Source organism: Anomaloglossus baeobatrachus, unplaced genomic scaffold (genome assembly GCF_048569485.1).
Source record: "Anomaloglossus baeobatrachus isolate aAnoBae1 unplaced genomic scaffold, aAnoBae1.hap1 Scaffold_410, whole genome shotgun sequence".
Taxonomy (NCBI): domain Eukaryota; kingdom Metazoa; phylum Chordata; class Amphibia; order Anura; family Aromobatidae; genus Anomaloglossus; species Anomaloglossus baeobatrachus.
In genome coordinates this window covers 212,183-230,637 of record NW_027443436.1, presented here as the reverse complement: position 1 = coordinate 230,637, position 18,455 = coordinate 212,183, and the positions used below count along the sequence as shown (strand labels likewise).

Sequence of the window (18,455 nt, the reverse complement as noted above, 5' to 3'; positions counted from 1 at the left end):
TGGTCTTTGTTTTTTCGTTTTCCTCTCTCCGTTTAAACCCTTAACTCTTGATTTGGCGTCCTGATATCTTTGCTTGGCTGCTTTGGACACACCGGCCGAGTTCCCCCTGGGCCCGCTGGCTGTGGATGCCTCCGCTGGTGTAGTGACAGGAATTGGCCTTTGGTTCAGCCGGGAGGGGAGCTTTGTAGCGAGCGCCAGCGGGCACGCTCCAAAGATGGCACTTGCGGCTGCAGCAGCAGGAAGTGCACGGCCGGGCCCTTTTTTGCGGCCGCCTGGTGGGGCTGCCGACGTTGAGCCTCCGACGCCGGGCCTCTTCCTGCCGCCCTGAGCGAGCAGCCGGAGCTGCAGCCTTCTGCCTGTTTACAGGCGTCGAACGCACGTTGGGCTCCGAAGCCGCCGCCCCGCTATGCAAATGACTCTGGCTTGCTGTGCATCTTGGACGACGGCCTTCGCCTTGAGCTTGGCCTGCCATGGGGGGGATGGAAGGGGTGTAGCCGGCTCCCAGGCTGCTGGCCTCGGTGGCACCCTCTCGAAGGAACGCCTGGCTTTGGCCCCGGATCCCACCTCACCCCACCGCCCGAGACTCCGCGATGTAGCGGGCCTGCGCCGGAGGGGCGCCCGTCGAGCCGGCGCGCTCCCAACTCATACTTACCTGGCAGGGGAGATACCATGATCACTAAGGTGGTTCTCCCAGGGTGAGGCTCATCCATTGCACTCCGGGTGTGCTGACCCCTGCGATTTCCCCAAATGCGGGAAACTCGACTGCATAATTTGTGGTAGTGGGGGACTGCGTTCGCGCTTTCCCCTGATTTGCTCTGGTCAAAGATAGACAGATACACGCTGCTGCTTGGGGGGCTCCACGAGCCAACAGGTGTGCGAGTCTCCTTTTGCTGCCTGCTGCGAGGGACTCTCAAGCAAGCACAGCCTGTTGGTGCCCCCTTGTGGCCCCATCTAGAAGCTGCCAAAGGGAAGCCGCTCGCTTTGCTGCTGGCTTTTGGTATCTGGGATTTGTTGTGAGCCTTTTTTAAAAGAGAGGAGGGGAGGGGAGGGGAGGGGAGGGGGGGGTTCCTTCCTTGGTCTTTGTTTTTTCGTTTTCCTCTCTCCGTTTAAACCCTTAACTCTTGATTTGGCGTCCTGATATCTTTGCTTGGCTGCTTTGGACACACCGGCCGAGTTCCCCCTGGGCCCGCTGGCTGTGGATGCCTCCGCTGGTGTAGTGACAGGAATTGGCCTTTGGTTCAGCCGGGAGGGGAGCTTTGTAGCGAGCGCCAGCGGGCACGCTCCAAAGATGGCACTTGCGGCTGCAGCAGCAGGAAGTGCACGGCCGGGCCCTTTTTTGCGGCCGCCTGGTGGGGCTGCCGACGTTGAGCCTCCGACGCCGGGCCTCTTCCTGCCGCCCTGAGCGAGCAGCCGGAGCTGCAGCCTTCTGCCTGTTTACAGGCGTCGAACGCACGTTGGGCTCCGAAGCCGCCGCCCCGCTATGCAAATGACTCTGGCTTGCTGTGCATCTTGGACGACGGCCTTCGCCTTGAGCTTGGCCTGCCATGGGGGGGATGGAAGGGGTGTAGCCGGCTCCCAGGCTGCTGGCCTCGGTGGCACCCTCTCGAAGGAACGCCTGGCTTTGGCCCCGGATCCCGCCTCACCCCACCGCCCGAGACTCCGCGATGTAGCGGGCCTGCGCCGGAGGGGCGCCCGTCGAGCCGGCGCGCTCCCAACTCATACTTACCTGGCAGGGGAGATACCATGATCACTAAGGTGGTTCTCCCAGGGTGAGGCTCATCCATTGCACTCCGGGTGTGCTGACCCCTGCGATTTCCCCAAATGCGGGAAACTCGACTGCATAATTTGTGGTAGTGGGGGACTGCGTTCGCGCTTTCCCCTGATTTGCTCTGGTCAAAGATAGACAGATACACGCTGCTGCTTGGGGGGCTCCACGAGCCAACAGGTGTGCGAGTCTCCTTTTGCTGCCTGCTGCGAGGGACTCTCAAGCAAGCACAGCCTGTTGGTGCCCCCTTGTGGCCCCATCTAGAAGCTGCCAAAGGGAAGCCGCTCGCTTTGCTGCTGGCTTTTGGTATCTGGGATTTGTTGTGAGCCTTTTTTAAAAGAGAGGAGGGGAGGGGAGGGGAGGGGAGGGGGGGGTTCCTTCCTTGGTCTTTGTTTTTTCGTTTTCCTCTCTCCGTTTAAACCCTTAACTCTTGATTTGGCGTCCTGATATCTTTGCTTGGCTGCTTTGGACACACCGGCCGAGTTCCCCCTGGGCCCGCTGGCTGTGGATGCCTCCGCTGGTGTAGTGACAGGAATTGGCCTTTGGTTCAGCCGGGAGGGGAGCTTTGTAGCGAGCGCCAGCGGGCACGCTCCAAAGATGGCACTTGCGGCTGCAGCAGCAGGAAGTGCACGGCCGGGCCCTTTTTTGCGGCCGCCTGGTGGGGCTGCCGACGTTGAGCCTCCGACGCCGGGCCTCTTCCTGCCGCCCTGAGCGAGCAGCCGGAGCTGCAGCCTTCTGCCTGTTTACAGGCGTCGAACGCACGTTGGGCTCCGAAGCCGCCGCCCCGCTATGCAAATGACTCTGGCTTGCTGTGCATCTTGGACGACGGCCTTCGCCTTGAGCTTGGCCTGCCATGGGGGGGATGGAAGGGGTGTAGCCGGCTCCCAGGCTGCTGGCCTCGGTGGCACCCTCTCGAAGGAACGCCTGGCTTTGGCCCCGGATCCCGCCTCACCCCACCGCCCGAGACTCCGCGATGTAGCGGGCCTGCGCCGGAGGGGCGCCCGTCGAGCCGGCGCGCTCCCAACTCATACTTACCTGGCAGGGGAGATACCATGATCACTAAGGTGGTTCTCCCAGGGTGAGGCTCATCCATTGCACTCCGGGTGTGCTGACCCCTGCGATTTCCCCAAATGCGGGAAACTCGACTGCATAATTTGTGGTAGTGGGGGACTGCGTTCGCGCTTTCCCCTGATTTGCTCTGGTCAAAGATAGACAGATACACGCTGCTGCTTGGGGGGCTCCACGAGCCAACAGGTGTGCGAGTCTCCTTTTGCTGCCTGCTGCGAGGGACTCTCAAGCAAGCACAGCCTGTTGGTGCCCCCTTGTGGCCCCATCTAGAAGCTGCCAAAGGGAAGCCGCTCGCTTTGCTGCTGGCTTTTGGTATCTGGGATTTGTTGTGAGCCTTTTTTAAAAGAGAGGAGGGGAGAGGAGGGGAGAGGAGGGGAGGGGAGGGGGGGGGTTCCTTCCTTGGTCTTTGTTTTTTCGTTTTCCTCTCTCCGTTTAAACCCTTAACTCTTGATTTGGCGTCCTGATATCTTTGCTTGGCTGCTTTGGACACACCGGCCGAGTTCCCCCTGGGCCCGCTGGCTGTGGATGCCTCCGCTGGTGTAGTGACAGGAATTGGCCTTTGGTTCAGCCGGGAGGGGAGCTTTGTAGCGAGCGCCAGCGGGCACGCTCCAAAGATGGCACTTGCGGCTGCAGCAGCAGGAAGTGCACGGCCGGGCCCTTTTTTGCGGCCGCCTGGTGGGGCTGCCGACGTTGAGCCTCCGACGCCGGGCCTCTTCCTGCCGCCCTGAGCGAGCAGCCGGAGCTGCAGCCTTCTGCCTGTTTACAGGCGTCGAACGCACGTTGGGCTCCGAAGCCGCCGCCCCGCTATGCAAATGACTCTGGCTTGCTGTGCATCTTGGACGACGGCCTTCGCCTTGAGCTTGGCCTGCCATGGGGGGGATGGAAGGGGTGTAGCCGGCTCCCAGGCTGCTGGCCTCGGTGGCACCCTCTCGAAGGAACGCCTGGCTTTGGCCCCGGATCCCGCCTCACCCCACCGCCCGAGACTCCGCGATGTAGCGGGCCTGCGCCGGAGGGGCGCCCGTCGAGCCGGCGCGCTCCCAACTCATACTTACCTGGCAGGGGAGATACCATGATCACTAAGGTGGTTCTCCCAGGGTGAGGCTCATCCATTGCACTCCGGGTGTGCTGACCCCTGCGATTTCCCCAAATGCGGGAAACTCGACTGCATAATTTGTGGTAGTGGGGGACTGCGTTCGCGCTTTCCCCTGATTTGCTCTGGTCAAAGATAGACAGATACACGCTGCTGCTTGGGGGGCTCCACGAGCCAACAGGTGTGCGAGTCTCCTTTTGCTGCCTGCTGCGAGGGACTCTCAAGCAAGCACAGCCTGTTGGTGCCCCCTTGTGGCCCCATCTAGAAGCTGCCAAAGGGAAGCCGCTCGCTTTGCTGCTGGCTTTTGGTATCTGGGATTTGTTGTGAGCCTTTTTTAAAAGAGAGGAGGGGAGGGGAGGGGAGGGGAGGGGGGGGTTCCTTCCTTGGTCTTTGTTTTTTCGTTTTCCTCTCTCCGTTTAAACCCTTAACTCTTGATTTGGCGTCCTGATATCTTTGCTTGGCTGCTTTGGACACACCGGCCGAGTTCCCCCTGGGCCCGCTGGCTGTGGATGCCTCCGCTGGTGTAGTGACAGGAATTGGCCTTTGGTTCAGCCGGGAGGGGAGCTTTGTAGCGAGCGCCAGCGGGCACGCTCCAAAGATGGCACTTGCGGCTGCAGCAGCAGGAAGTGCACGGCCGGGCCCTTTTTTGCGGCCGCCTGGTGGGGCTGCCGACGTTGAGCCTCCGACGCCGGGCCTCTTCCTGCCGCCCTGAGCGAGCAGCCGGAGCTGCAGCCTTCTGCCTGTTTACAGGCGTCGAACGCACGTTGGGCTCCGAAGCCGCCGCCCCGCTATGCAAATGACTCTGGCTTGCTGTGCATCTTGGACGACGGCCTTCGCCTTGAGCTTGGCCTGCCATGGGGGGGATGGAAGGGGTGTAGCCGGCTCCCAGGCTGCTGGCCTCGGTGGCACCCTCTCGAAGGAACGCCTGGCTTTGGCCCCGGATCCCGCCTCACCCCACCGCCCGAGACTCCGCGATGTAGCGGGCCTGCGCCGGAGGGGCGCCCGTCGAGCCGGCGCGCTCCCAACTCATACTTACCTGGCAGGGGAGATACCATGATCACTAAGGTGGTTCTCCCAGGGTGAGGCTCATCCATTGCACTCCGGGTGTGCTGACCCCTGCGATTTCCCCAAATGCGGGAAACTCGACTGCATAATTTGTGGTAGTGGGGGACTGCGTTCGCGCTTTCCCCTGATTTGCTCTGGTCAAAGATAGACAGATACACGCTGCTGCTTGGGGGGCTCCACGAGCCAACAGGTGTGCGAGTCTCCTTTTGCTGCCTGCTGCGAGGGACTCTCAAGCAAGCACAGCCTGTTGGTGCCCCCTTGTGGCCCCATCTAGAAGCTGCCAAAGGGAAGCCGCTCGCTTTGCTGCTGGCTTTTGGTATCTGGGATTTGTTGTGAGCCTTTTTTAAAAGAGAGGAGGGGAGGGGAGGGGGGGGTTCCTTCCTTGGTCTTTGTTTTTTCGTTTTCCTCTCTCCGTTTAAACCCTTAACTCTTGATTTGGCGTCCTGATATCTTTGCTTGGCTGCTTTGGACACACCGGCCGAGTTCCCCCTGGGCCCGCTGGCTGTGGATGCCTCCGCTGGTGTAGTGACAGGAATTGGCCTTTGGTTCAGCCGGGAGGGGAGCTTTGTAGCGAGCGCCAGCGGGCACGCTCCAAAGATGGCACTTGCGGCTGCAGCAGCAGGAAGTGCACGGCCGGGCCCTTTTTTGCGGCCGCCTGGTGGGGCTGCCGACGTTGAGCCTCCGACGCCGGGCCTCTTCCTGCCGCCCTGAGCGAGCAGCCGGAGCTGCAGCCTTCTGCCTGTTTACAGGCGTCGAACGCACGTTGGGCTCCGAAGCCGCCGCCCCGCTATGCAAATGACTCTGGCTTGCTGTGCATCTTGGACGACGGCCTTCGCCTTGAGCTTGGCCTGCCATGGGGGGGATGGAAGGGGTGTAGCCGGCTCCCAGGCTGCTGGCCTCGGTGGCACCCTCTCGAAGGAACGCCTGGCTTTGGCCCCGGATCCCGCCTCACCCCACCGCCCGAGACTCCGCGATGTAGCGGGCCTGCGCCGGAGGGGCGCCCGTCGAGCCGGCGCGCTCCCAACTCATACTTACCTGGCAGGGGAGATACCATGATCACTAAGGTGGTTCTCCCAGGGTGAGGCTCATCCATTGCACTCCGGGTGTGCTGACCCCTGCGATTTCCCCAAATGCGGGAAACTCGACTGCATAATTTGTGGTAGTGGGGGACTGCATTTGCGCTTTCCCCTGATTTGCTCTGGTCAAAGATAGACAGATACACGCTGCTGCTTGGGGGGCTCCACGAGCCAACAGGTGTGCGAGTCTCCTTTTGCTGCCTGCTGCGAGGGACTCTCAAGCAAGCACAGCCTGTTGGTGCCCCCTTGTGGCCCCATCTAGAAGCTGCCAAAGGGAAGCCGCTCGCTTTGCTGCTGGCTTTTGGTATCTGGGATTTGTTGTGAGCCTTTTTTAAAAGAGAGGAGGGGAGGGGGGGGTTCCTTCCTTGGTCTTTGTTTTTTCGTTTTCCTCTCTCCGTTTAAACCCTTAACTCTTGATTTGGCGTCCTGATATCTTTGCTTGGCTGCTTTGGACACACCGGCCGAGTTCCCCCTGGGCCCGCTGGCTGTGGATGCCTCCGCTGGTGTAGTGACAGGAATTGGCCTTTGGTTCAGCCGGGAGGGGAGCTTTGTAGCGAGCGCCAGCGGGCACGCTCCAAAGATGGCACTTGCGGCTGCAGCAGCAGGAAGTGCACGGCCGGGCCCTTTTTTGCGGCCGCCTGGTGGGGCTGCCGACGTTGAGCCTCCGACGCCGGGCCTCTTCCTGCCGCCCTGAGCGAGCAGCCGGAGCTGCAGCCTTCTGCCTGTTTACAGGCGTCGAACGCACGTTGGGCTCCGAAGCCGCCGCCCCGCTATGCAAATGACTCTGGCTTGCTGTGCATCTTGGACGACGGCCTTCGCCTTGAGCTTGGCCTGCCATGGGGGGGATGGAAGGGGTGTAGCCGGCTCCCAGGCTGCTGGCCTCGGTGGCACCCTCTCGAAGGAACGCCTGGCTTTGGCCCCGGATCCCGCCTCACCCCACCGCCCGAGACTCCGCGATGTAGCGGGCCTGCGCCGGAGGGGCGCCCGTCGAGCCGGCGCGCTCCCAACTCATACTTACCTGGCAGGGGAGATACCATGATCACTAAGGTGGTTCTCCCAGGGTGAGGCTCATCCATTGCACTCCGGGTGTGCTGACCCCTGCGATTTCCCCAAATGCGGGAAACTCGACTGCATAATTTGTGGTAGTGGGGGACTGCGTTCGCGCTTTCCCCTGATTTGCTCTGGTCAAAGATAGACAGATACATGCTGCTGCTTGGGGGGCTCCACGAGCCAACAGGTGTGCGAGTCTCCTTTTGCTGCCTGCTGCGAGGGACTCTCAAGCAAGCACAGCCTGTTGGTGCCCCCTTGTGGCCCCATCTAGAAGCTGCCAAAGGGAAGCCGCTCGCTTTGCTGCTGGCTTTTGGTATCTGGGATTTGTTGTGAGCCTTTTTTAAAAGAGAGGAGGGGAGAGGAGGGGAGGGGAGGGGAGGGGGGGGGTTCCTTCCTTGGTCTTTGTTTTTTCGTTTTCCTCTCTCCGTTTAAACCCTTAACTCTTGATTTGGCGTCCTGATATCTTTGCTTGGCTGCTTTGGACACACCGGCCGAGTTCCCCCTGGGCCCGCTGGCTGTGGATGCCTCCGCTGGTGTAGTGACAGGAATTGGCCTTTGGTTCAGCCGGGAGGGGAGCTTTGTAGCGAGCGCCAGCGGGCACGCTCCAAAGATGGCACTTGCGGCTGCAGCAGCAGGAAGTGCACGGCCGGGCCCTTTTTTGCGGCCGCCTGGTGGGGCTGCCGACGTTGAGCCTCCGACGCCGGGCCTCTTCCTGCCGCCCTGAGCGAGCAGCCGGAGCTGCAGCCTTCTGCCTGTTTACAGGCGTCGAACGCACGTTGGGCTCCGAAGCCGCCGCCCCGCTATGCAAATGACTCTGGCTTGCTGTGCATCTTGGACGACGGCCTTCGCCTTGAGCTTGGCCTGCCATGGGGGGGATGGAAGGGGTGTAGCCGGCTCCCAGGCTGCTGGCCTCGGTGGCACCCTCTCGAAGGAACGCCTGGCTTTGGCCCCGGATCCCGCCTCACCCCACCGCCCGAGACTCCGCGATGTAGCGGGCCTGCGCCGGAGGGGCGCCCGTCGAGCCGGCGCGCTCCCAACTCATACTTACCTGGCAGGGGAGATACCATGATCACTAAGGTGGTTCTCCCAGGGTGAGGCTCATCCATTGCACTCCGGGTGTGCTGACCCCTGCGATTTCCCCAAATGCGGGAAACTCGACTGCATAATTTGTGGTAGTGGGGGACTGCGTTCGCGCTTTCCCCTGATTTGCTCTGGTCAAAGATAGACAGATACACGCTGCTGCTTGGGGGGCTCCACGAGCCAACAGGTGTGCGAGTCTCCTTTTGCTGCCTGCTGCGAGGGACTCTCAAGCAAGCACAGCCTGTTGGTGCCCCCTTGTGGCCCCATCTAGAAGCTGCCAAAGGGAAGCCGCTCGCTTTGCTGCTGGCTTTTGGTATCTGGGATTTGTTGTGAGCCTTTTTTAAAAGAGAGGAGGGGAGGGGAGAGGAGGGGAGGGGAGAGGAGGGGAGGGGAGGGGAGGGGAGGGGAGGGGAGGGGAGGGGGGGGTTCCTTCCTTGGTCTTTGTTTTTTCGTTTTCCTCTCTCCGTTTAAACCCTTAACTCTTGATTTGGCGTCCTGATATCTTTGCTTGGCTGCTTTGGACACACCGGCCGAGTTCCCCCTGGGCCCGCTGGCTGTGGATGCCTCCGCTGGTGTAGTGACAGGAATTGGCCTTTGGTTCAGCCGGGAGGGGAGCTTTGTAGCGAGCGCCAGCGGGCACGCTCCAAAGATGGCACTTGCGGCTGCAGCAGCAGGAAGTGCACGGCCGGGCCCTTTTTTGCGGCCGCCTGGTGGGGCTGCCGACGTTGAGCCTCCGACGCCGGGCCTCTTCCTGCTGAGCGAGCAGCCGGAGCTGCAGCCTTCTGCCTGTTTACAGGCGTCGAACGCACGTTGGGCTCCGAAGCCGCCGCCCCGCTATGCAAATGACTCTGGCTTGCTGTGCATCTTGGACGACGGCCTTCGCCTTGAGCTTGGCCTGCCATGGGGGGGATGGAAGGGGTGTAGCCGGCTCCCAGGCTGCTGGCCTCGGTGGCACCCTCTCGAAGGAACGCCTGGCTTTGGCCCCGGATCCCGCCTCACCCCACCGCCCGAGACTCCGCGATGTAGCGGGCCTGCGCCGGAGGGGCGCCCGTCGAGCCGGCGCGCTCCCAACTCATACTTACCTGGCAGGGGAGATACCATGATCACTAAGGTGGTTCTCCCAGGGTGAGGCTCATCCATTGCACTCCGGGTGTGCTGACCCCTGCGATTTCCCCAAATGCGGGAAACTCGACTGCATAATTTGTGGTAGTGGGGGACTGCGTTCGCGCTTTCCCCTGATTTGCTCTGGTCAAAGATAGACAGATACACGCTGCTGCTTGGGGGGCTCCACGAGCCAACAGGTGTGCGAGTCTCCTTTTGCTGCCTGCTGCGAGGGACTCTCAAGCAAGCACAGCCTGTTGGTGCCCCCTTGTGGCCCCATCTAGAAGCTGCCAAAGGGAAGCCGCTCGCTTTGCTGCTGGCTTTTGGTATCTGGGATTTGTTGGGATTTGTTGTGAGCCTTTTTTAAAAGAGAGGAGGGGAGGGGAGGGGGGGGTTCCTTCCTTGGTCTTTGTTTTTTCGTTTTCCTCTCTCCGTTTAAACCCTTAACTCTTGATTTGGCGTCCTGATATCTTTGCTTGGCTGCTTTGGACACACCGGCCGAGTTCCCCCTGGGCCCGCTGGCTGTGGATGCCTCCGCTGGTGTAGTGACAGGAATTGGCCTTTGGTTCAGCCGGGAGGGGAGCTTTGTAGCGAGCGCCAGCGGGCACGCTCCAAAGATGGCACTTGCGGCTGCAGCAGCAGGAAGTGCACGGCCGGGCCCTTTTTTGCGGCCGCCTGGTGGGGCTGCCGACGTTGAGCCTCCGACGCCGGGCCTCTTCCTGCCGCCCTGAGCGAGCAGCCGGAGCTGCAGCCTTCTGCCTGTTTACAGGCGTCGAACGCACGTTGGGCTCCGAAGCCGCCGCCCCGCTATGCAAATGACTCTGGCTTGCTGTGCATCTTGGACGACGGCCTTCGCCTTGAGCTTGGCCTGCCATGGGGGGGATGGAAGGGGTGTAGCCGGCTCCCAGGCTGCTGGCCTCGGTGGCACCCTCTCGAAGGAACGCCTGGCTTTGGCCCCGGATCCCGCCTCACCCCACCGCCCGAGACTCCGCGATGTAGCGGGCCTGCGCCGGAGGGGCGCCCGTCGAGCCGGCGCGCTCCCAACTCATACTTACCTGGCAGGGGAGATACCATGATCACTAAGGTGGTTCTCCCAGGGTGAGGCTCATCCATTGCACTCCGGGTGTGCTGACCCCTGCGATTTCCCCAAATGCGGGAAACTCGACTGCATAATTTGTGGTAGTGGGGGACTGCGTTCGCGCTTTCCCCTGATTTGCTCTGGTCAAAGATAGACAGATACACGCTGCTGCTTGGGGGGCTCCACGAGCCAACAGGTGTGCGAGTCTCCTTTTGCTGCCTGCTGCGAGGGACTCTCAAGCAAGCACAGCCTGTTGGTGCCCCCTTGTGGCCCCATCTAGAAGCTGCCAAAGGGAAGCCGCTCGCTTTGCTGCTGGCTTTTGGTATCTGGGATTTGTTGTGAGCCTTTTTTAAAAGAGAGGAGGGGAGGGGAGGGGAAAGGAGGGGAGGGGAGGGGAGGGGAGGGGAGGGGGGGGTTCCTTCCTTGGTCTTTGTTTTTTCGTTTTCCTCTCTCCGTTTAAACCCTTAACTCTTGATTTGGCGTCCTGATATCTTTGCTTGGCTGCTTTGGACACACCGGCCGAGTTCCCCCTGGGCCCGCTGGCTGTGGATGCCTCCGCTGGTGTAGTGACAGGAATTGGCCTTTGGTTCAGCCGGGAGGGGAGCTTTGTAGCGAGCGCCAGCGGGCACGCTCCAAAGATGGCACTTGCGGCTGCAGCAGCAGGAAGTGCACGGCCGGGCCCTTTTTTGCGGCCGCCTGGTGGGGCTGCCGACGTTGAGCCTCCGACGCCGGGCCTCTTCCTGCCGCCCTGAGCGAGCAGCCGGAGCTGCAGCCTTCTGCCTGTTTACAGGCGTCGAACGCACGTTGGGCTCCGAAGCCGCCGCCCCGCTATGCAAATGACTCTGGCTTGCTGTGCATCTTGGACGACGGCCTTCGCCTTGAGCTTGGCCTGCCATGGGGGGGATGGAAGGGGTGTAGCCGGCTCCCAGGCTGCTGGCCTCGGTGGCACCCTCTCGAAGGAACGCCTGGCTTTGGCCCCGGATCCCGCCTCACCCCACCGCCCGAGACTCCGCGATGTAGCGGGCCTGCGCCGGAGGGGCGCCCGTCGAGCCGGCGCGCTCCCAACTCATACTTACCTGGCAGGGGAGATACCATGATCACTAAGGTGGTTCTCCCAGGGTGAGGCTCATCCATTGCACTCCGGGTGTGCTGACCCCTGCGATTTCCCCAAATGCGGGAAACTCGACTGCATAATTTGTGGTAGTGGGGGACTGCGTTCGCGCTTTCCCCTGATTTGCTCTGGTCAAAGATAGACAGATACACGCTGCTGCTTGGGGGGCTCCACGAGCCAACAGGTGTGCGAGTCTCCTTTTGCTGCCTGCTGCGAGGGACTCTCAAGCAAGCACAGCCTGTTGGTGCCCCCTTGTGGCCCCATCTAGAAGCTGCCAAAGGGAAGCCGCTCGCTTTGCTGCTGGCTTTTGGTATCTGGGATTTGTTGTGAGCCTTTTTTAAAAGAGAGGAGGGGAGGGGAGGGGAGGGGGGGGGTTCCTTCCTTGGTCTTTGTTTTTTCGTTTTCCTCTCTCCGTTTAAACCCTTAACTCTTGATTTGGCGTCCTGATATCTTTGCTTGGCTGCTTTGGACACACCGGCCGAGTTCCCCCTGGGCCCGCTGGCTGTGGATGCCTCCGCTGGTGTAGTGACAGGAATTGGCCTTTGGTTCAGCCGGGAGGGGAGCTTTGTAGCGAGCGCCAGCGGGCACGCTCCAAAGATGGCACTTGCGGCTGCAGCAGCAGGAAGTGCACGGCCGGGCCCTTTTTTGCGGCCGCCTGGTGGGGCTGCCGACGTTGAGCCTCCGACGCCGGGCCTCTTCCTGCCGCCCTGAGCGAGCAGCCGGAGCTGCAGCCTTCTGCCTGTTTACAGGCGTCGAACGCACGTTGGGCTCCGAAGCCGCCGCCCCGCTATGCAAATGACTCTGGCTTGCTGTGCATCTTGGACGACGGCCTTCGCCTTGAGCTTGGCCTGCCATGGGGGGGATGGAAGGGGTGTAGCCGGCTCCCAGGCTGCTGGCCTCGGTGGCACCCTCTCGAAGGAACGCCTGGCTTTGGCCCCGGATCCCGCCTCACCCCACCGCCCGAGACTCCGCGATGTAGCGGGCCTGCGCCGGAGGGGCGCCCGTCGAGCCGGCGCGCTCCCAACTCATACTTACCTGGCAGGGGAGATACCATGATCACTAAGGTGGTTCTCCCAGGGTGAGGCTCATCCATTGCACTCCGGGTGTGCTGACCCCTGCGATTTCCCCAAATGCGGGAAACTCGACTGCATAATTTGTGGTAGTGGGGGACTGCGTTCGCGCTTTCCCCTGATTTGCTCTGGTCAAAGATAGACAGATACACGCTGCTGCTTGGGGGGCTCCACGAGCCAACAGGTGTGCGAGTCTCCTTTTGCTGCCTGCTGCGAGGGACTCTCAAGCAAGCACAGCCTGTTGGTGCCCCCTTGTGGCCCCATCTAGAAGCTGCCAAAGGGAAGCCGCTCGCTTTGCTGCTGGCTTTTGGTATCTGGGATTTGTTGTGAGCCTTTTTTAAAAGAGAGGAGGGGAGGGGAGGGGAGGGGAGGGGAGGGGAGGGGAGGGGAGGGGGGGGTTCCTTCCTTGGTCTTTGTTTTTTCGTTTTCCTCTCTCCGTTTAAACCCTTAACTCTTGATTTGGCGTCCTGATATCTTTGCTTGGCTGCTTTGGACACACCGGCCGAGTTCCCCCTGGGCCCGCTGGCTGTGGATGCCTCCGCTGGTGTAGTGACAGGAATTGGCCTTTGGTTCAGCCGGGAGGGGAGCTTTGTAGCGAGCGCCAGCGGGCACGCTCCAAAGATGGCACTTGCGGCTGCAGCAGCAGGAAGTGCACGGCCGGGCCCTTTTTTGCGGCCGCCTGGTGGGGCTGCCGACGTTGAGCCTCCGACGCCGGGCCTCTTCCTGCCGCCCTGAGCGAGCAGCCGGAGCTGCAGCCTTCTGCCTGTTTACAGGCGTCGAACGCACGTTGGGCTCCGAAGCCGCCGCCCCGCTATGCAAATGACTCTGGCTTGCTGTGCATCTTGGACGACGGCCTTCGCCTTGAGCTTGGCCTGCCATGGGGGGGATGGAAGGGGTGTAGCCGGCTCCCAGGCTGCTGGCCTCGGTGGCACCCTCTCGAAGGAACGCCTGGCTTTGGCCCCGGATCCCGCCTCACCCCACCGCCCGAGACTCCGCGATGTAGCGGGCCTGCGCCGGAGGGGCGCCCGTCGAGCCGGCGCGCTCCCAACTCATACTTACCTGGCAGGGGAGATACCATGATCACTAAGGTGGTTCTCCCAGGGTGAGGCTCATCCATTGCACTCCGGGTGTGCTGACCCCTGCGATTTCCCCAAATGCGGGAAACTCGACTGCATAATTTGTGGTAGTGGGGGACTGCGTTCGCGCTTTCCCCTGATTTGCTCTGGTCAAAGATAGACAGATACACGCTGCTGCTTGGGGGGCTCCACGAGCCAACAGGTGTGCGAGTCTCCTTTTGCTGCCTGCTGCGAGGGACTCTCAAGCAAGCACAGCCTGTTGGTGCCCCCTTGTGGCCCCATCTAGAAGCTGCCAAAGGGAAGCCGCTCGCTTTGCTGCTGGCTTTTGGTATCTGGGATTTGTTGTGAGCCTTTTTTAAAAGAGAGGAGGGGAGGGGAGGGGAGGGGAGGGGGGGGTTCCTTCCTTGGTCTTTGTTTTTTCGTTTTCCTCTCTCCGTTTAAACCCTTAACTCTTGATTTGGCGTCCTGATATCTTTGCTTGGCTGCTTTGGACACACCGGCCGAGTTCCCCCTGGGCCCGCTGGCTGTGGATGCCTCCGCTGGTGTAGTGACAGGAATTGGCCTTTGGTTCAGCCGGGAGGGGAGCTTTGTAGCGAGCGCCAGCGGGCACGCTCCAAAGATGGCACTTGCGGCTGCAGCAGCAGGAAGTGCACGGCCGGGCCCTTTTTTGCGGCCGCCTGGTGGGGCTGCCGACGTTGAGCCTCCGACGCCGGGCCTCTTCCTGCCGCCCTGAGCGAGCAGCCGGAGCTGCAGCCTTCTGCCTGTTTACAGGCGTCGAACGCACGTTGGGCTCCGAAGCCGCCGCCCCGCTATGCAAATGACTCTGGCTTGCTGTGCATCTTGGACGACGGCCTTCGCCTTGAGCTTGGCCTGCCATGGGGGGGATGGAAGGGGTGTAGCCGGCTCCCAGGCTGCTGGCCTCGGTGGCACCCTCTCGAAGGAACGCCTGGCTTTGGCCCCGGATCCCGCCTCACCCCACCGCCCGAGACTCCGCGATGTAGCGGGCCTGCGCCGGAGGGGCGCCCGTCGAGCCGGCGCGCTCCCAACTCATACTTACCTGGCAGGGGAGATACCATGATCACTAAGGTGGTTCTCCCAGGGTGAGGCTCATCCATTGCACTCCGGGTGTGCTGACCCCTGCGATTTCCCCAAATGCGGGAAACTCGACTGCATAATTTGTGGTAGTGGGGGACTGCGTTCGCGCTTTCCCCTGATTTGCTCTGGTCAAAGATAGACAGATACACGCTGCTGCTTGGGGGGCTCCACGAGCCAACAGGTGTGCGAGTCTCCTTTTGCTGCCTGCTGCGAGGGACTCTCAAGCAAGCACAGCCTGTTGGTGCCCCCTTGTGGCCCCATCTAGAAGCTGCCAAAGGGAAGCCGCTCGCTTTGCTGCTGGCTTTTGGTATCTGGGATTTGTTGTGAGCCTTTTTTAAAAGAGAGGAGGGGAGGGGAGGGGAGGGGGGGGTTCCTTCCTTGGTCTTTGTTTTTTCGTTTTCCTCTCTCCGTTTAAACCCTTAACTCTTGATTTGGCGTCCTGATATCTTTGCTTGGCTGCTTTGGACACACCGGCCGAGTTCCCCCTGGGCCCGCTGGCTGTGGATGCCTCCGCTGGTGTAGTGACAGGAATTGGCCTTTGGTTCAGCCGGGAGGGGAGCTTTGTAGCGAGCGCCAGCGGGCACGCTCCAAAGATGGCACTTGCGGCTGCAGCAGCAGGAAGTGCACGGCCGGGCCCTTTTTTGCGGCCGCCTGGTGGGGCTGCCGACGTTGAGCCTCCGACGCCGGGCCTCTTCCTGCCGCCCTGAGCGAGCAGCCGGAGCTGCAGCCTTCTGCCTGTTTACAGGCGTCGAACGCACGTTGGGCTCCGAAGCCGCCGCCCCGCTATGCAAATGACTCTGGCTTGCTGTGCATCTTGGACGACGGCCTTCGCCTTGAGCTTGGCCTGCCATGGGGGGGATGGAAGGGGTGTAGCCGGCTCCCAGGCTGCTGGCCTCGGTGGCACCCTCTCGAAGGAACGCCTGGCTTTGGCCCCGGATCCCGCCTCACCCCACCGCCCGAGACTCCGCGATGTAGCGGGCCTGCGCCGGAGGGGCGCCCGTCGAGCCGGCGCGCTCCCAACTCATACTTACCTGGCAGGGGAGATACCATGATCACTAAGGTGGTTCTCCCAGGGTGAGGCTCATCCATTGCACTCCGGGTGTGCTGACCCCTGCGATTTCCCCAAATGCGGGAAACTCGACTGCATAATTTGTGGTAGTGGGGGACTGCGTTCGCGCTTTCCCCTGATTTGCTCTGGTCAAAGATAGACAGATACACGCTGCTGCTTGGGGGGCTCCTTTTGCTGCCTGCTGCGAGGGACTCTCAAGCAAGCACAGCCTGTTGGTGCCCCCTTGTGGCCCCATCTAGAAGCTGCCAAAGGGAAGCCGCTCGCTTTGCTGCTGGCTTTTGGTATCTGGGATTTGTTGTGAGCCTTTTTTAAAAGAGAGGAGGGGAGGGGAGGGGAGGGGAGGGGGGGGGTTCCTTCCTTGGTCTTTGTTTTTTCGTTTTCCTCTCTCCGTTTAAACCCTTAACTCTTGATTTGGCGTCCTGATATCTTTGCTTGGCTGCTTTGGACACACCGGCCGAGTTCCCCCTGGGCCCGCTGGCTGTGGATGCCTCCGCTGGTGTAGTGACAGGAATTGGCCTTTGGTTCAGCCGGGAGGGGAGCTTTGTAGCGAGCGCCAGCGGGCACGCTCCAAAGATGGCACTTGCGGCTGCAGCAGCAGGAAGTGCACGGCCGGGCCCTTTTTTGCGGCCGCCTGGTGGGGCTGCCGACGTTGAGCCTCCGACGCCGGGCCTCTTCCTGCCGCCCTGAGCGAGCAGCCGGAGCTGCAGCCTTCTGCCTGTTTACAGGCGTCGAACGCACGTTGGGCTCCGAAGCCGCCGCCCCGCTATGCAAATGACTCTGGCTTGCTGTGCATCTTGGACGACGGCCTTCGCCTTGAGCTTGGCCTGCCATGGGGGGGATGGAAGGGGTGTAGCCGGCTCCCAGGCTGCTGGCCTCGGTGGCACCCTCTCGAAGGAACGCCTGGCTTTGGCCCCGGATCCCGCCTCACCCCACCGCCGGAGACTCCGCGATGTAGCGGGCCTGCGCCGGAGGGGCGCCCGTCGAGCCGGCGCGCTCCCAACTCATACTTACCTGGCAGGGGAGATACCATGATCACTAAGGTGGTTCTCCCAGGGTGAGGCTCATCCATTGCACTCCGGGTGTGCTGACCCCTGCGATTTCCCCAAATGCGGGAAACTCGACTGCATAATTTGTGGTAGTGGGGGACTGCGTTCGCGCTTTCCCCTGATTTGCTCTGGTCAAAGATAGACAGATACACGCTGCTGCTTGGGGGGCTCCACGAGCCAACAGGTGTGCGAGTCTCCTTTTGCTGCCTGCTGCGAGGGACTCTCAAGCAAGCACAGCCTGTTGGTGCCCCCTTGTGGCCCCATCTAGAAGCTGCCAAAGGGAAGCCGCTCGCTTTGCTGCTGGCTTTTGGTATCTGGGATTTGTTGTGAGCCTTTTTTAAAAGAGAGGAGGGGAGGGGAGGGGGGGGGGTTCCTTCCTTGGTCTTTGTTTTTTCGTTTTCCTCTCTCCGTTTAAACCCTTAACTCTTGATTTGGCGTCCTGATATCTTTGCTTGGCTGCTTTGGACACACCGGCCGAGTTCCCCCTGGGCCCGCTGGCTGTGGATGCCTCCGCTGGTGTAGTGACAGGAATTGGCCTTTGGTTCAGCCGGGAGGGGAGCTTTGTAGCGAGCGCCAGCGGGCACGCTCCAAAGATGGCACTTGCGGCTGCAGCAGCAGGAAGTGCACGGCCGGGCCCTTTTTTGCGGCCGCCTGGTGGGGCTGCCGACGTTGAGCCTCCGACGCCGGGCCTCTTCCTGCCGCCCTGAGCGAGCAGCCGGAGCTGCAGCCTTCTGCCTGTTTACAGGCGTCGAACGCACGTTGGGCTCCGAAGCCGCCGCCCCGCTATGCAAATGACTCTGGCTTGCTGTGCATCTTGGACGACGGCCTTCGCCTTGAGCTTGGCCTGCCATGGGGGGGATGGAAGGGGTGTAGCCGGCTCCCAGGCTGCTGGCCTCGGTGGCACCCTCTCGAAGGAACGCCTGGCTTTGGCCCCGGATCCCGCCTCACCCCACCGCCCGAGACTCCGCGATGTAGCGGGCCTGCGCCGGAGGGGCGCCCGTCGAGCCGGCGCGCTCCCAACTCATACTTACCTGGCAGGGGAGATACCATGATCACTAAGGTGGTTCTCCCAGGGTGAGGCTCATCCATTGCACTCCGGGTGTGCTGACCCCTGCGATTTCCCCAAATGCGGGAAACTCGACTGCATAATTTGTGGTAGTGGGGGACTGCGTTCGCGCTTTCCCCTGATTTGCTCTGGTCAAAGATAGACAGATACACGCTGCTGCTTGGGGGGCTCCACGAGCCAACAGGTGTGCGAGTCTCCTTTTGCTGCCTGCTGCGAGGGACTCTCAAGCAAGCACAGCCTGTTGGTGCCCCCTTGTGGCCCCATCTAGAAGCTGCCAAAGGGAAGCCGCTCGCTTTGCTGCTGGCTTTTGGTATCTGGGATTTGTTGTGAGCCTTTTTTAAAAGAGAGGAGGGGAGGGGAGGGGAGGGGAGGGGAGGGGAGGGGGGGGTTCCTTCCTTGGTCTTTGTTTTTTCGTTTTCCTCTCTCCGTTTAAACCCTTAACTCTTGATTTGGCGTCCTGATATCTTTGCTTGGCTGCTTTGGACACACCGGCCGAGTTCCCCCTGGGCCCGCTGGCTGTGGATGCCTCCGCTGGTGTAGTGACAGGAA

At 61.6% G+C, this 18,455-nt stretch overlaps 17 non-coding genes across 17 annotated transcripts; all 17 read left to right on the top strand.

The window, feature by feature from the left end:
* Nucleotides 1-644: 644 nt before the first annotated feature.
* On the top strand, nt 645-808 carry LOC142277415 (U1 spliceosomal RNA). The gene has a single exon (XR_012740574.1). It is a non-coding gene; the product is annotated as a U1 spliceosomal RNA (small nuclear RNA).
* A 910-nt stretch (nt 809-1,718) lies between these two features.
* On the top strand, nt 1,719-1,882 carry LOC142277414 (U1 spliceosomal RNA). The gene has a single exon (XR_012740573.1). It is a non-coding gene; the product is annotated as a U1 spliceosomal RNA (small nuclear RNA).
* Nucleotides 1,883-2,792: 910 nt separating this feature from the next.
* On the top strand, nt 2,793-2,956 carry LOC142277412 (U1 spliceosomal RNA). The gene has a single exon (XR_012740571.1). It is a non-coding gene; the product is annotated as a U1 spliceosomal RNA (small nuclear RNA).
* A 921-nt stretch (nt 2,957-3,877) lies between these two features.
* LOC142277410 (U1 spliceosomal RNA) lies at nt 3,878-4,041 on the top strand. Its single transcript, XR_012740570.1, has one exon. It is a non-coding gene; the product is annotated as a U1 spliceosomal RNA (small nuclear RNA).
* Nucleotides 4,042-4,951: 910 nt separating this feature from the next.
* Nucleotides 4,952-5,115, top strand: LOC142277409 (U1 spliceosomal RNA). The gene has a single exon (XR_012740569.1). It is a non-coding gene; the product is annotated as a U1 spliceosomal RNA (small nuclear RNA).
* A 900-nt stretch (nt 5,116-6,015) lies between these two features.
* Nucleotides 6,016-6,179, top strand: LOC142277494 (U1 spliceosomal RNA). Its single transcript, XR_012740645.1, has one exon. It is a non-coding gene; the product is annotated as a U1 spliceosomal RNA (small nuclear RNA).
* An 895-nt stretch (nt 6,180-7,074) lies between these two features.
* Nucleotides 7,075-7,238, top strand: LOC142277408 (U1 spliceosomal RNA). The gene has a single exon (XR_012740568.1). It is a non-coding gene; the product is annotated as a U1 spliceosomal RNA (small nuclear RNA).
* Nucleotides 7,239-8,154: 916 nt separating this feature from the next.
* On the top strand, nt 8,155-8,318 carry LOC142277407 (U1 spliceosomal RNA). The gene has a single exon (XR_012740567.1). It is a non-coding gene; the product is annotated as a U1 spliceosomal RNA (small nuclear RNA).
* A 950-nt stretch (nt 8,319-9,268) lies between these two features.
* On the top strand, nt 9,269-9,432 carry LOC142277406 (U1 spliceosomal RNA). The gene has a single exon (XR_012740566.1). It is a non-coding gene; the product is annotated as a U1 spliceosomal RNA (small nuclear RNA).
* A 910-nt stretch (nt 9,433-10,342) lies between these two features.
* On the top strand, nt 10,343-10,506 carry LOC142277405 (U1 spliceosomal RNA). Its single transcript, XR_012740565.1, has one exon. It is a non-coding gene; the product is annotated as a U1 spliceosomal RNA (small nuclear RNA).
* Nucleotides 10,507-11,441: 935 nt separating this feature from the next.
* On the top strand, nt 11,442-11,605 carry LOC142277404 (U1 spliceosomal RNA). The gene has a single exon (XR_012740564.1). It is a non-coding gene; the product is annotated as a U1 spliceosomal RNA (small nuclear RNA).
* A 906-nt stretch (nt 11,606-12,511) lies between these two features.
* LOC142277403 (U1 spliceosomal RNA) lies at nt 12,512-12,675 on the top strand. The gene has a single exon (XR_012740563.1). It is a non-coding gene; the product is annotated as a U1 spliceosomal RNA (small nuclear RNA).
* Nucleotides 12,676-13,605: 930 nt separating this feature from the next.
* On the top strand, nt 13,606-13,769 carry LOC142277402 (U1 spliceosomal RNA). Its single transcript, XR_012740562.1, has one exon. It is a non-coding gene; the product is annotated as a U1 spliceosomal RNA (small nuclear RNA).
* Nucleotides 13,770-14,679: 910 nt separating this feature from the next.
* On the top strand, nt 14,680-14,843 carry LOC142277399 (U1 spliceosomal RNA). Its single transcript, XR_012740560.1, has one exon. It is a non-coding gene; the product is annotated as a U1 spliceosomal RNA (small nuclear RNA).
* Nucleotides 14,844-15,748: 905 nt separating this feature from the next.
* Nucleotides 15,749-15,912, top strand: LOC142277398 (U1 spliceosomal RNA). The gene has a single exon (XR_012740559.1). It is a non-coding gene; the product is annotated as a U1 spliceosomal RNA (small nuclear RNA).
* Nucleotides 15,913-16,797: 885 nt separating this feature from the next.
* On the top strand, nt 16,798-16,961 carry LOC142277397 (U1 spliceosomal RNA). Its single transcript, XR_012740558.1, has one exon. It is a non-coding gene; the product is annotated as a U1 spliceosomal RNA (small nuclear RNA).
* Nucleotides 16,962-17,863: 902 nt separating this feature from the next.
* LOC142277396 (U1 spliceosomal RNA) lies at nt 17,864-18,027 on the top strand. The gene has a single exon (XR_012740557.1). It is a non-coding gene; the product is annotated as a U1 spliceosomal RNA (small nuclear RNA).
* The last annotated feature ends 428 nt before the right edge of the window (nt 18,028-18,455 follow it).